Source organism: Sturnira hondurensis, unplaced genomic scaffold (assembly GCF_014824575.4).
Source record: "Sturnira hondurensis isolate 20B ecotype Veracruz unplaced genomic scaffold, ASM1482457v3 Scaffold0005252, whole genome shotgun sequence".
Lineage (NCBI taxonomy): Eukaryota > Metazoa > Chordata > Mammalia > Chiroptera > Phyllostomidae > Sturnira > Sturnira hondurensis.
Genome location: NW_028077883.1, coordinates 2,452,862 through 2,465,622, shown reverse-complemented (window position 1 = coordinate 2,465,622; position 12,761 = coordinate 2,452,862).

Genomic DNA, 12,761 nt, shown 5'->3' with positions numbered 1-12,761 from the left:
TTTATTTATTAGAGAGAGGAGAAAGGAGGGAGAGACAGAGATGAAGAGAAACATCGATTGGTTGCCTGTCATATGTGTCCTTCCCAGGACCAACCCCACAACTCAGGCATGAATGCCCACTAGGACTCAAACCAGCTACTCTTTGCCTTGTGGAACAATATCCAACCAACTGAGCCACACTGGTCAGGGTGGAAAGGCTTGTTTACAACAAAAAAGCTACTGCCATTAAAAAGGAGATTATTTTATATACTGACTATACGGCCTGTACGATAGTACTCACGGCATCCACAATTTTGCTTCCCACAGTTTCAGTTACCAATAGTCAACAGCAGTCCAAAAATGCTAAATGAAAGATTCCAGAAAGAAACAATTCATGGGTTTTAAATGGATTCTAAGTAACATGGAGAAATCTCCTCCTGCCTTGCCTCCCCATCCTGCCAGGGACCTGAGTCACTCCTTTGTCATCTCCACAGCTATGCTCCATCACCTGTTAGTCACTTAGTAGCCTCTTGGTTATCCGATCACGGCCACACTATTGCAGTGTTTGTGCTCAAGGAAACCTTTTTTCACTGAATAATGGCCCCAAAGCCTGAGAGTAGTGACCCCAGTGTTTCAGATATGGCAAAGGCAAGTCATAAACTGCTTCCTTTAAGAGAAAAGATGTACGTTCTCAATGTAATAAAGAAAAAAATACCTGTATGTTGAGATTGTTAAGATCTACATTAAGGTAAAATCTTTCATCTGTGAAATTGTGAAGGAAGAGAAATTCATGCTAGTTTTTGCTATGGTACTAATTCTGCAAGTTTTTGCTGTCAAACTGCAAAAACTATGGCCACAGACATGGTAAGCACTTAGATAAATGGCAAAGGCATTCAATTTTATCATGGGTATACACGTGTAGAAAAATATATACATGTATAGATATTCACATATTCAGTACTATCCGTGGTTTTAGGCATCTACTGGGGGACTGGGGGTCTTGAAATGTATCCCCCATGATTAAGGGGGAACTACTATACTGTGATAGGATGGGAAATAAGTCCCCAAAGTAAAAGAAACAATGACAAAAAAATGGGTTAGTTGAGCAGAAATAGTTTTGGCAAGAGGCCTCAGTATAGGATAAAAAGCAATTGTTTCAGTTATACTGAAAGCCACTATTGCTAATGTTGTTTTAAGAATGTGTATATGTGTGTGCATGTGTATATATTCACTATACTAATATACTGAAAATAAAATTATGTTTGTGAATGTACATAACAAAGTTGAATCTATCTTAAATTTAATATAGATATAAGATTCATATCAAATGTATACTTCAAAAAATCTTATTCTTATTTATAGTTTAAAAAGTAGGTGACTGTGATAAAAATGAGGCTTCCTAACAGTACTGACACAAAGTGAAATGAAGTAAGCTTTTATTTGAAAGGCTTTATTTCATAAATCCTGGCATACTCAGAGGGTATTTGGAAGGGCTCCATTGCCCTGTTATTCAAACCAATAGGCAATGTCTATTGCCTAAATCAGTATCCATGTGGTTATGCATAATATTCACCCTTTTAAAATTTTCTTCCTCTTATTTGATAATAAATATAATATTCATACAGCAAAAGCTTTCTTTATTTCCTGAAAATAAATGCTTTCCTTTTACACATAAAACTTCTAGAAAACTTAGACCTTGGTACAACTAAACTTCAAACATTAATAGGTAAAAGCGCAAAGTCAAATGCTTTCTTAGTTGCGAATCAAATTAAAATATTTTCATATGGATTCACCATAAATTGCACTAGACCTGTAAACCAATGGTAGCTGAGGAAGGTAGCTTTTATTTTTTAAATTCTAGACATTTGGGAAAACATTTGAGATACTCAATAAACCCAAAATATGCCCAAGTTCATCCATCCTTAAAAGTAATTAAGAGATAGTTTAAATCCTTTTATTAGAATTAATATCCTCTTTAGCTTGAGCTATATTTTCCCTTTCCCCCCCAAATTAATAAAAGTCCTTGTGACTGTGAATGAAATATATGGAATTGTACTTTTATTTATTTATCTCTCCTCATTAGCAGGGACAGCCTTAGATTCCAGTTCTGAGGGCATGCAGTTGTGGGTCCAGTGAGCCTCACGTGGCTCTCAGTCTGCGCTCAGTCTAGCAGAACATTGATTTTTTAACAGGGAGCCTTGAAGAAAATAATTCAATATTCTATTAGATAATGAATACAGTCAAATGGGTAGAAAGGGATACTTCCTTCCATTTTAATGTATATTTACGAAGAAAGAGGCCTTTTGGTTCTTGTTAGAGTGTTTTCCTGTTGACATATTTAGTGGGTGAAATCATCAGGGAATCTTGTGTTTATGGGGAAAAGGGCAGAGGAAAGATAAATCAAAGAAAAGAGCACAAAAATTGTTAAATGGTATTAGAGTTTTGTTATTGTTTTTAAATTAAATCATATTTATTATGCTATTACTGTGGTCCCAAATTTATCCTTCTTTGCCCCCTTCCTTCCAGCACCCCCACTCCCTCAGGCCATCCCCACACCACTGTTCATGTCCATGGGTCATGTGGGTAAGTTCTTCAGCTACTCCATCTCTTGTACTGCACTTTACATCCCCATGGCTATTCTCTAACTACCTGTTTATACTTTTAAAAAAATTGTTGTTCTATCACAGTTGTTTTTAATCTAAAAATTCTGGGTTGGTCAGTAAGAGTTTGTCCTCAGCACTTCCCTGGCCTATATTTGGAGATCATCACAACTTCATGAACTCTGACACCTCAAATCAGGCAAGTTCACTCAAGAGGACAGGTTTTCCTACCATATCTCTACTGTGCCGCCTTTTTTAGTTAAATCTTGAGGGAATATTGTTCAGCTATCCCCTGGGATCTTCACATTATTTTGACTCAGACCCACGAAATACAGAAGGAAAGTAATCAAGTGAAAATTTAACAGGGAATAAAGTTGTTTAGATTTAGAAAAAGAATGGACTGAGGTTTTAAATCCAAATACACAGGCTATTTATGTTGCTGGAAAACAAAATTAAACTCAGTAAATTTCAAACATCTCATTGGTTGTATTCCACTATCCATGAATCAGGCAGCAGGCAGCCTAGCAGGCAAAAAAAAAAAGGAGTGCTGGGGAGTTGTACAAAATAAAAGGCTTTTATAAGCAAAAGGAAGTGGGAACAAGGAAGTTACAGTAAGGAAAAAGTGGGTTGTTTATCGCATGGTTACCTCCCTTTAGAGAGTGACCGGTCATCAGGTAGATTACCCAACTGGTGCTGATCAGCTGATTCCTGATTGACTGGTTTAAACTTTCATTTCTGAGAGAAGCCAAAATTGTAATCAAGTTTTTTCTTTTCAGTGTGATGATGTAGTGCTTAGTAGAAGTGACACCATTTTGGGCCTGCTGCCTTATTTTTAACCACTTACCTAAATGCGGATGGCAAACATAGATGATATGATAAGCCAGATATGCGCTAAGGCTGTGCTTTAAAAGGCATGTATAAAGTCTAAATTAAAAAGCCAAGATATTTAGTAATGAAAGAAATAACCTATGTGTGCAACATTCCCCTGGAACTGAACTTTTTTTTAACTCTTGGAAAGGTCTGAAAGTGGGGAAAACTATATAAGAGGCTGCTTATAGGTTATACTTTTAGACCCATCTGCCTCTATTAGCAATCCTTCCATTTTTGTCAAAAAAAGTGTGAAAATGTGAATTTAACCACTACACAGCCTTCTCATATATTCTGTGTTTACCTATGTGGGTACTAAAGAGTAAGATATTTCAGTTACATTTATGAATTAGTTTATTTTTATGTTTGAAATGGTGGATATCTACAACCAGTCATCTCCAGATATACTGTTCAGTGCCTAGAGTTTCTATCAATAAGATCAACATTATTAAGTAAAAAGCATTTCAATATCTAACATAAAAATTAGATTAAATGGCAGAGAAATTAAACATAGTGTAAGAAAGAGCATCGTTTCCTTTCTTTAGACTCTGTTTTCCACTTTGCTAAAGTGTAGTATTGGGTTACAAACCCGGAAGTCACACCTAGATCTACGAGGCTACGCTGGCCGCACAGGCAGTGGGGGCAAGTTTAACACTTGCCGACGGCTGACACAGAGATAGGCAATGTCTGCACCATGGGTGGGGTGCAGCAGGCTTGAGAGTTAGATGGACTGAGTCTCAACAGTCAAGGCTTCAGTCTTATTTACATTTTGGTCATAGACTTTGGAGAAGACATTTAAACTTTTAGGTTTCAGTTCTTCCTCTATAAAATTGGGAACATAAGGGTACCTACCACTAGTGCTAACCAGCATATGACACCCACCTTTCCAGACCATTCTTAAGTGGTTATTGGTCAAAACCATTTCCGGTTGGTTAGTATATATAATGTACCTGTTTGCAAGTCTTTTGAATGTTAACTCTTAGAACAATCTTGGTATTTCTTGATAAATATTTGTTTTCAACAACCTATGGTAGCAGTAATAGTATAGACATATTAATTTCTTCACAAAATATGTCAAAAAGACTCAATAAATTATTTCTTTGCTTTCTTCAGAAGAGCACCTTCAATTCTGAATATGATTCTTGTATCCTTTATATCATACATGGAACAATTAATACAATGGGGCAAATACAATGCAACATGCAGATAATGTTTTACTGAGTTGTACACTTGAAACCTGTGTGGTTTTGCAAACCAGTGTCACCCCAATAAACCCAATAAAAAAGAAAAACTATGACAAATACAGTTTGGGAAATTAATTTAACGTATTACTTGAGAAAGAGTCAAGACTTTTTTATGTTGGGTCATTGTTAAAGGAGTGAGATTTATTATAGGAATCCTAATTCATTATTTGACTTAAAATATTATCCATTGTTAAAACTTGCTGAAGTACAGACACACTTTTCTTCTCCAAAGGAAAATTTGAAGATAAAGAATGGTGTCAAAACCCATTAGCACACAGGGAGGGTTCTTTATATATAAATAATAAATTAAATTAAATTTTTATATTTGGTTTCAAACTAATGCTTCGCAACTTCGAATTATAAGAAATTCAAAACATATTACTAAGAAAAAGATAAAGAGTAAAATCAGTATTCGTCTTTGGGAATCCCTAGAATCTAGACTCGGATATATAGAGAGTTTACTTTTCAACACTGGTGTGTGTCCAGGGTGAGTATCCGTAACAAAGAATTTCGGCAGTGCAGGTTTTGACTGGCATGGCAAAACTGGAGAAGTGACATCATTAAACAAAAATAGCAGAAACTCCTTACGTTTTACAGACTTTAATCCATGGTTACAGATGTGCATCAATGGGTAGATAACACTTCAGATCTCCCTTCCGAATTTAAAATGTGCTCATTCCAGCTATCTCACAATTTGCTAACAGGCTACTTCCAAATGCTGCTCTCCTCCAACAGGTGCAGATTCTTATCACAAAGTGAACTCATTTGCACCTGCTTATGGCTCTGCATGGAGTGCAGTAACTGTGTCAGTATTGCTTTTGCTTATCCAATTTACATTTCAAAGTGACTAAATTGTTTCCAAAGCGTATCCCAGTGTGGAGTATTTTGCAATCTTGGCTTGATGTTTAAAATGCCTGTTATCTACAGAAAAATAAAAAGAACTACGTGTTCTTGACATTCCATAAGGCACGGAAGAAAAATGAAATTGGTCCCAAATAGGGCAAATTTACAACTAGCTCTTTTTACACAGATACATCTGCCTTATATCACTATTAACATTTAGAGTAAAATTGAGTTAAATGCTAGATGCTGAAGGGATTTTGGAGACCTCTATGTCATTTCATCCTCCTCATTTCATAAATGAAAACACTGCGTTCCCAAGGGCTTAAGACATTAGTAAGATAATATAGTTTGGAGTTGGATATGTCTCAGTTTGATCCCTATCACTTAAGCTGTGGGAACACTAAGCCTCAGTTTTATGATCTGCTAAATAATAAATAAAATATCTTAAACAATAAAATATAATTAAACGAAGAGAGGAAATCCAGTGGGAAGATTTAAGTAACAGCCGTGGCAGACCACTGAGAAGATATGAGATGATAGGACAGTTATAGGCCTCACAGAAGAAAGCAGGAGGCACACAGCAGGAAATATGTTTATGTCTATTCCCAGTCTGTTAGCAAGACCTTTTCTAAACCATGGAAATGGTACTGTATGTTTTTGTCTGATTCTCCAGTTCATTCCCCTCCCTTCTTCTTTACGTCCTAGAGGGCTGGCTGGCCAGCGTGGACCATACCGACCTGTTCCTGCATCTTCTAGTGTCCTGTTGGTTGCTGATAACTAGTTACTCGAGCCCTTTGTCATCTCAAGCCTAGGCTGGAAACAGGTTGTAATATCTGCTAAGGTCCCCTATACCTTTGTGGATAATCTCTGAGTAAATAGATCTTCCTTGAATTATCCCAAGTTCGAGTCTATACTTTTCTAGCTGTGATGCTGGCTAATATACTATTGAGTCCCAAAGCAGCTTTCTGGAGGTATGAAACAGCTCAAATGGACAGGACTCCAAATTGTTCCCCCTGGTTTTTAGTCAGACAAATATGGGTTGCAATCATTCTAGTTATACTTTTGAACCAGGTTCTTGGAACAAATTTCTGACCTGTACTAACTGCAGGGTCACATGACCACATATATTAGATTCCTGGGGTGTAGGGACAGTGTCAGTTTTGAGGCAGCCTAAGGGGTATTGAAAAAAATTGTTTGTAAGCACAAATGAAATAAATATAATTTAGTGCTAATAATTTAGTGCCAAATGAGCTTCTTAAGAAATTCAATAAAGATCACGTTTCCTCTATTATGATCTATTACACTAGAAAAATACATCATCTTTGATTCAATAAATTGTTTATCAGTTTCTGATTATATCTATAAGGACAACTTCCAAACAAAGTAGATCAGATTCAATAGCGCATCCAATATCTATGTCCACAAAATGTAAATCAGTAGGTTGATCTCAGCAGATAAATATTTCTAGAGACATTCCTAGGTTTACCTGCTGTTCAAAGACCTGAAAAATGGCACGGAATCTGTGAGACTCATAGAGAGCAGGCTGACAGCTCTCAGCATGGGGGTGGCTGAGGGCGGTGACTGAGGGAGAAAGAGAAAGAGCAACACTGTGGTGACATCCAGAGGCAAGGGGCGGGCGTGGAGGAGGTATAAGGGTGATTAATGGTGATGATCAGAGACTTGACCTAGGGTGCTGAACACATAAAACAGTGTAAAGATGATGTGTTGTAGAACTGTGCACCTGAAACCTGGATAATGTTGTTAACCAGTGTCAATCCAATAAATCCGATCAAAAGGAAACAATAAAGGTTTATAAGATGATACTGAGAGGAATTGTTAGTATACACAAATTAAGACTAAGTTTCTCAGTAATGGGAAAGAAGGGCTAAAATTTAGAAGACATAATTTAGTGAAAATACAGACAAACTCCTTAATTTCAGGTACAGAAAAATATTAAAATGTTTCAAATATAGCATCACTTTAGATTTTGTTTAGGAGTCGTTTATGTAAAACATATTAGTGTGGTTTTAGTTGGCCACAAGTTCAAAATAAGCTTAAGAAATGAGAGCTTAACTAAAAAAATACAAATAAAAATAAAATAAAAATGTAGTATAAAACATAACATATATAAGATATGTAAAAATTTAAAATATATTTAAAAATACAAAATTCTATGAGGATTTTGGACTTCCCTGCTTGGATTTTATCTGGAATATGAGGTTCATTTCTCAGTGGTACATCCTGAGAGCAAGTGTAGAAGACCAGAGTAAAGGAAAGGCATAGAGTAATTGCTGGAAGCCCTTTGTATTATTAAAACAAACAAAGTCAAACAACCAAAACTTACCAACTAAAGTCTTGCTTTTAAGGGTAGTCTATTGAGAGACAAAAGAAAACCATTCTGTGTGTACCAATAAACAAAGACCGATGGGCAGAATTATAGAGGCAGGATTCCATCTCATTACAATAAAAACAGCAACTATAGATGCCCAGTAACACATCAGTTGAACACCCAGAATAGCAACTGAATGATCATACACGACAGAAAAACGAGTCTATAATCTGGAAGGGAATAAACTGGAGTATCATAAGTTCTGAGTCTTCTAGGGAGAAGAGCTTACAGAGAGAATTATCAGCTCCATGTCCATTACAAACAATATGCCTATACTTCAAGTTAAGATGTGATATATATAATTTTTTTCACCAGGGGGAAAGAAAGGGAAAGTGGGACAGATTGATTTGTTGTTCCACCCATTCATGTGTTCATTAGTTGATTCTTGTATGTCCCTGACTAGGCATTAAATCCACAACCTTGTTGTATCAGGACTAAGTTCTAACCCACTGAGCTACCCAGCCAGGATGCTAGGTAATATTTTCTATTGAACCTTACCACATGTTCAATAGTCTTCCATATCTGTTGGATTCATCTCTTTTACATCCTTTGTATAACATTCATTTCCATTTTAAATCTATAGAATTGTTCATCTTTGCATTTAATTGGTGCATTTATCTATTTCATAATTGCCAAATATAAAAACACTGCACTTTTGACATCAAATTAATGTCTATCCAACTTAATTTGAAAAAAAGAAGAAGTTAAGACCCTAAACTAGGATTTTGCTTTGTAGTAGTCTTATAAATCATGATTTTTTTTTCAGGAAAAGAATTGATACATGGGGCATGTTTTATGAATTTGTCAAAAATACATTTATATAAGCTTCTTATGGAAATTCTACATTATTAAAGTCAATGTAACTATATTTAGTCATCATTTTTGTGGAAAAAATGTTAAAACAAATTTATGAAATGCATGCTGAAAAGAAAGTGTTTCATTGAACATTCACACACAGTGAGTTTGATATCAAATCCCTTCTATTATTAGCTCCTGACATATTCTGCCTTGAAGAGTCTCCACTTATTCTTGGTTTAAATATGCCATCATTTGCTTTTAGATTCTATTAATTGATAGGTTTCAGGCTGGTGAAAGACTTCTGTCTCCCTATTCACTTATTCTAACAACAGAGAGCTGAGGCAAACAAAAAATTCAGATTAATATTATACTAAGGATTTAATTTAAATCAATATTTAAATTCTTCTATGGACCAAGTCATCTATACACTTTTCTTAATCCTCTTGTTCGCAGAGAGAGGCAAGGATATTGAATTAATTGAGAATGAATATTTGGAAACATACTCTGTCTGATAACTTTAAATCTTATGTTTAAAATAATAGCAGTTTAACACTATCCTGTCCAAGCCACACTCTAACTTAAGAAAATATCATTAATTAATTGATTAAAGTTGACAAATAGAATACGGAACAGACACAATGATAGCACAGGAGGATTGGTTCCGAGTTCATTTTGATAGAATAAAGTGGTGGTTTACAATCTTATTTTTTAATTGAATTTATTGGGTGTTTTAGTTTAAAAAAGTATATAGATTTCAGGTGTGTAATTCTATAACACACTTCCTGTGTGTTGTATCGTGTATCACTACCTTGAGTCAAGTCTCCTTCCATCACCACTTATCCCCCCACAGCTTCCTGTTCCTCCCCCGACCTGCCTTTTCCTCCTTTTCTTCTGTCAGTCATCTTCCTATTCATAAGGTTGTCTGTCTATGAGGGTTTTATTTTATTTTTTAATTTTTTGATTGTTTTGCTTAATCTCTTCATTTTTTTTCACCTAGTCCTGCATTTCCCCACTCCCTCACAACTGTCAGAGTGCTCTCTATCTATGAGTCTAATTTGTTAGTTTATTTTGTTCATTAGATTCGCCAAGTGAGTGAAATCTATAATACTTGTTTGCCTCAGACTGGCTTATTTCACTTGGCATAATGCCCTCCAGGTCCATCCTTGCTGTCACAAAGGGTAAGCTCCTTCCTTTTCACAGCTGAGAAATGGAAGAACATAATCACCAATAATATACCTAATAAGGAATTAATATCCAAATTGTATAAATAACTTTTAAAACTCAACACACACAAAAAAACAAACAATCCAATTAGAAAATGGGCAAAGGAACTGATTTGACACTTTCCAAAGAGGACTAGAGACAGCCAACCGACACGTGAAAAGATGCAAATTAAAACTGTAATGAGATATTGCCTCATACCTGTCCGGATGGCAGCACTCATCGATAAATCAGCTAACAAGTGCTGGTAAGGATGTAGAGAAAAGGGAAACCTCATGCACTGTTGGTGGAAATGCAGCCTGGTGCAGCCGCTGTGGAAAGTGGAATGGAGTTATCTCAGAAGTTTAAAATGGAACTTCCTTTTGACCCAGCAATCCCACTTCTAGGACTGTATCCAAAGAAATCTGAAACACTAATTTGAAAGCATATATGCACCCCTATGTTCACTGAAGCTTTATTTACAATAGCTAAGATTTGAAAGCAACCCAGCTGTTCATCAGTAGATGAATAGATAGTACCTTATTAAGGTTTTAGACTCAAAGAATCTCAAAATCCTTGAATTCTTTTGGGAAAGCACACACACACGCATACACACATACTTGTATATAGAATTCAAAAAGCATAGTATATTGCTGTTAAACTGCCCACACTACTTTCCCCTTGAAGCCAGAAAACTAAATCTATTCAAATTTACTGGAAACAGTATCAGACATCAGAAACTGAAACAAGACCCAAATCTACTAAATCAGTGTATAAGAAACACCAATATTTTCCAAGATTATTCCACACATGCCATATAGTTTATTCTGTCACATATACACATATGAAAGAGTGATGTTTCTTCTTGGTAAGAAATAAATAAGGTCATACATAGATATTCTCTTTCACTTTCTTCTTGCAATATCATTCATGCCAGGAAGATCTTTGCTATAGAAAGTACTGAACAAAGTACTTTTCTCCCCTGAAACCATGAATGTTGCAGAATGTCAAAAATCACTCTGAACTCTGTTTTGTCCTCTTTTCGTCTTTCCAGAGACAGTTCTACTTTTGTCCCTCTGAGGAAAATAAAAGATTTGGGGGGAGGAGGAAGCTACCAGTGTTTGTATAACCAAAGATACTATCTAGTGGTTAAAACCTTGAATACCAGAAAGAAGTAGGGAGAATGGAAAGAAATCGGTGAAGATGGGAAGGATGACTTTTGAGATATTTAATGCTTTTCTCTCATGGATTTTAAACCTCTGGCTCAGAGAGTTTTAATTTCTCAAGTTCTAATGCTAAATCTTGAGGTTAGCCCTAAATACAATAAAATTGGTAGATAAGCCATATTGCTACAATATGTTTAGTCCTTCTTATGAAGCTTTAGTTGCTCTCAGTAGAAAGTGTATTTTAGACTATTCCTGGTAGAAGCAAAGCTTTGTGCTGACATATCCAAATATCTACCCAGAATCCCTAGAGACCAGTGACATCCACTCACAGGATGGCTGAATCAGAAAATGAGTCCTGTTTTCAACCCATTAACAGAGGTCAGATAACGGAAATTTTAATCTCATAAAAGTGCCTCCTTGGCCTTTATTTTAAGCAACTTTACTAACCTATCACAAATTTTATGGATTTACATGTAGTCTTTCCAAACCTGGATAACAGCATTGAGGCTCATCCTGGGACATTTTATACACAAGGACCCATTTTGGTGGTAGCCATCATCTTTGCATGCACGTGCAAGCTAGACAGTTAAAAAACTGGCATCTTATGTACAGATAATTGAGAATTCACAAGGAGCAAAGCATACATATTGAGAATATTTTGGTGAACAGAGATAAGCAAGCAATGTGCTACATTAATTTTGAAGAATTTACATATTAATTTCCTGAAACAATTGCATCTTTCACCCCCTACCTCAGTTTTGAACACATTTCTACAAAACATCTTTATTTAATAATATTTGATCATGAAAAATTAAATGCATTCAGCTTTTCCATTTTCTGGCAATAGAATAATGCTCACTTAAGTTTTCTTTTTTAATTCAAGACAGTTTCAAAAGCCTAAGGGTCCTAGACCCTTGAATAGCTATTAAAAAACTACAAACCAGAGGGAAATCTCCTGAATACCATTGAATCAAATTACATTTTCAATTTGAAACTCTATTGATCCATCCTGAGATGCTTTCTCATAACTTTAATGGTCTGAACAGAAGTCACAGTCACAATAATCATATTCTTGATCAAGAATGAACCATTCCTGACCATTCTGGATCACAATGAACCATTTAAAAGCTGAAAAATGAAGTTTATTTTAGATGATTCAACAAAGATGATTGTCTTTAAAATTTTAAAAAGAGAAACAAAGTAGCAACATATGTTAATACAAAATTTATTTTCTCCTAATTTTCATAATTTATGTAAACTTTTTATGGCTATAATTACTAGTCTATTTCTCTATCTTCTTCGCCTTTAATGTTCCTGTAGTCAAACTCTAGACCTATCACACTGCTTGTCATATTCTACAACTGCTATACTATTTGGTGCCTGGATAACTTCACATATGCTTTTTCTTCTAATTGCAACATTATTCACCCAGAACTCTTCTGTATAATGATACTTCAGGACAACAATCCGGAATTTCTCATAGAAATACTGTGGTATTTTGTGGTACTCCCCAAAGTCATAAAGGTCCTTATGCTGATTTTGTATAAATCTATCAGTATTTATGCACTGTCTTAAGATCATGACTTTCATTTCTCATGTCTTTCAGTAGATGAATCACTGATTTTTGCTCTTTAGCAAAAAGACTACCCGGTTCATCTAATATTGACTAGCATAG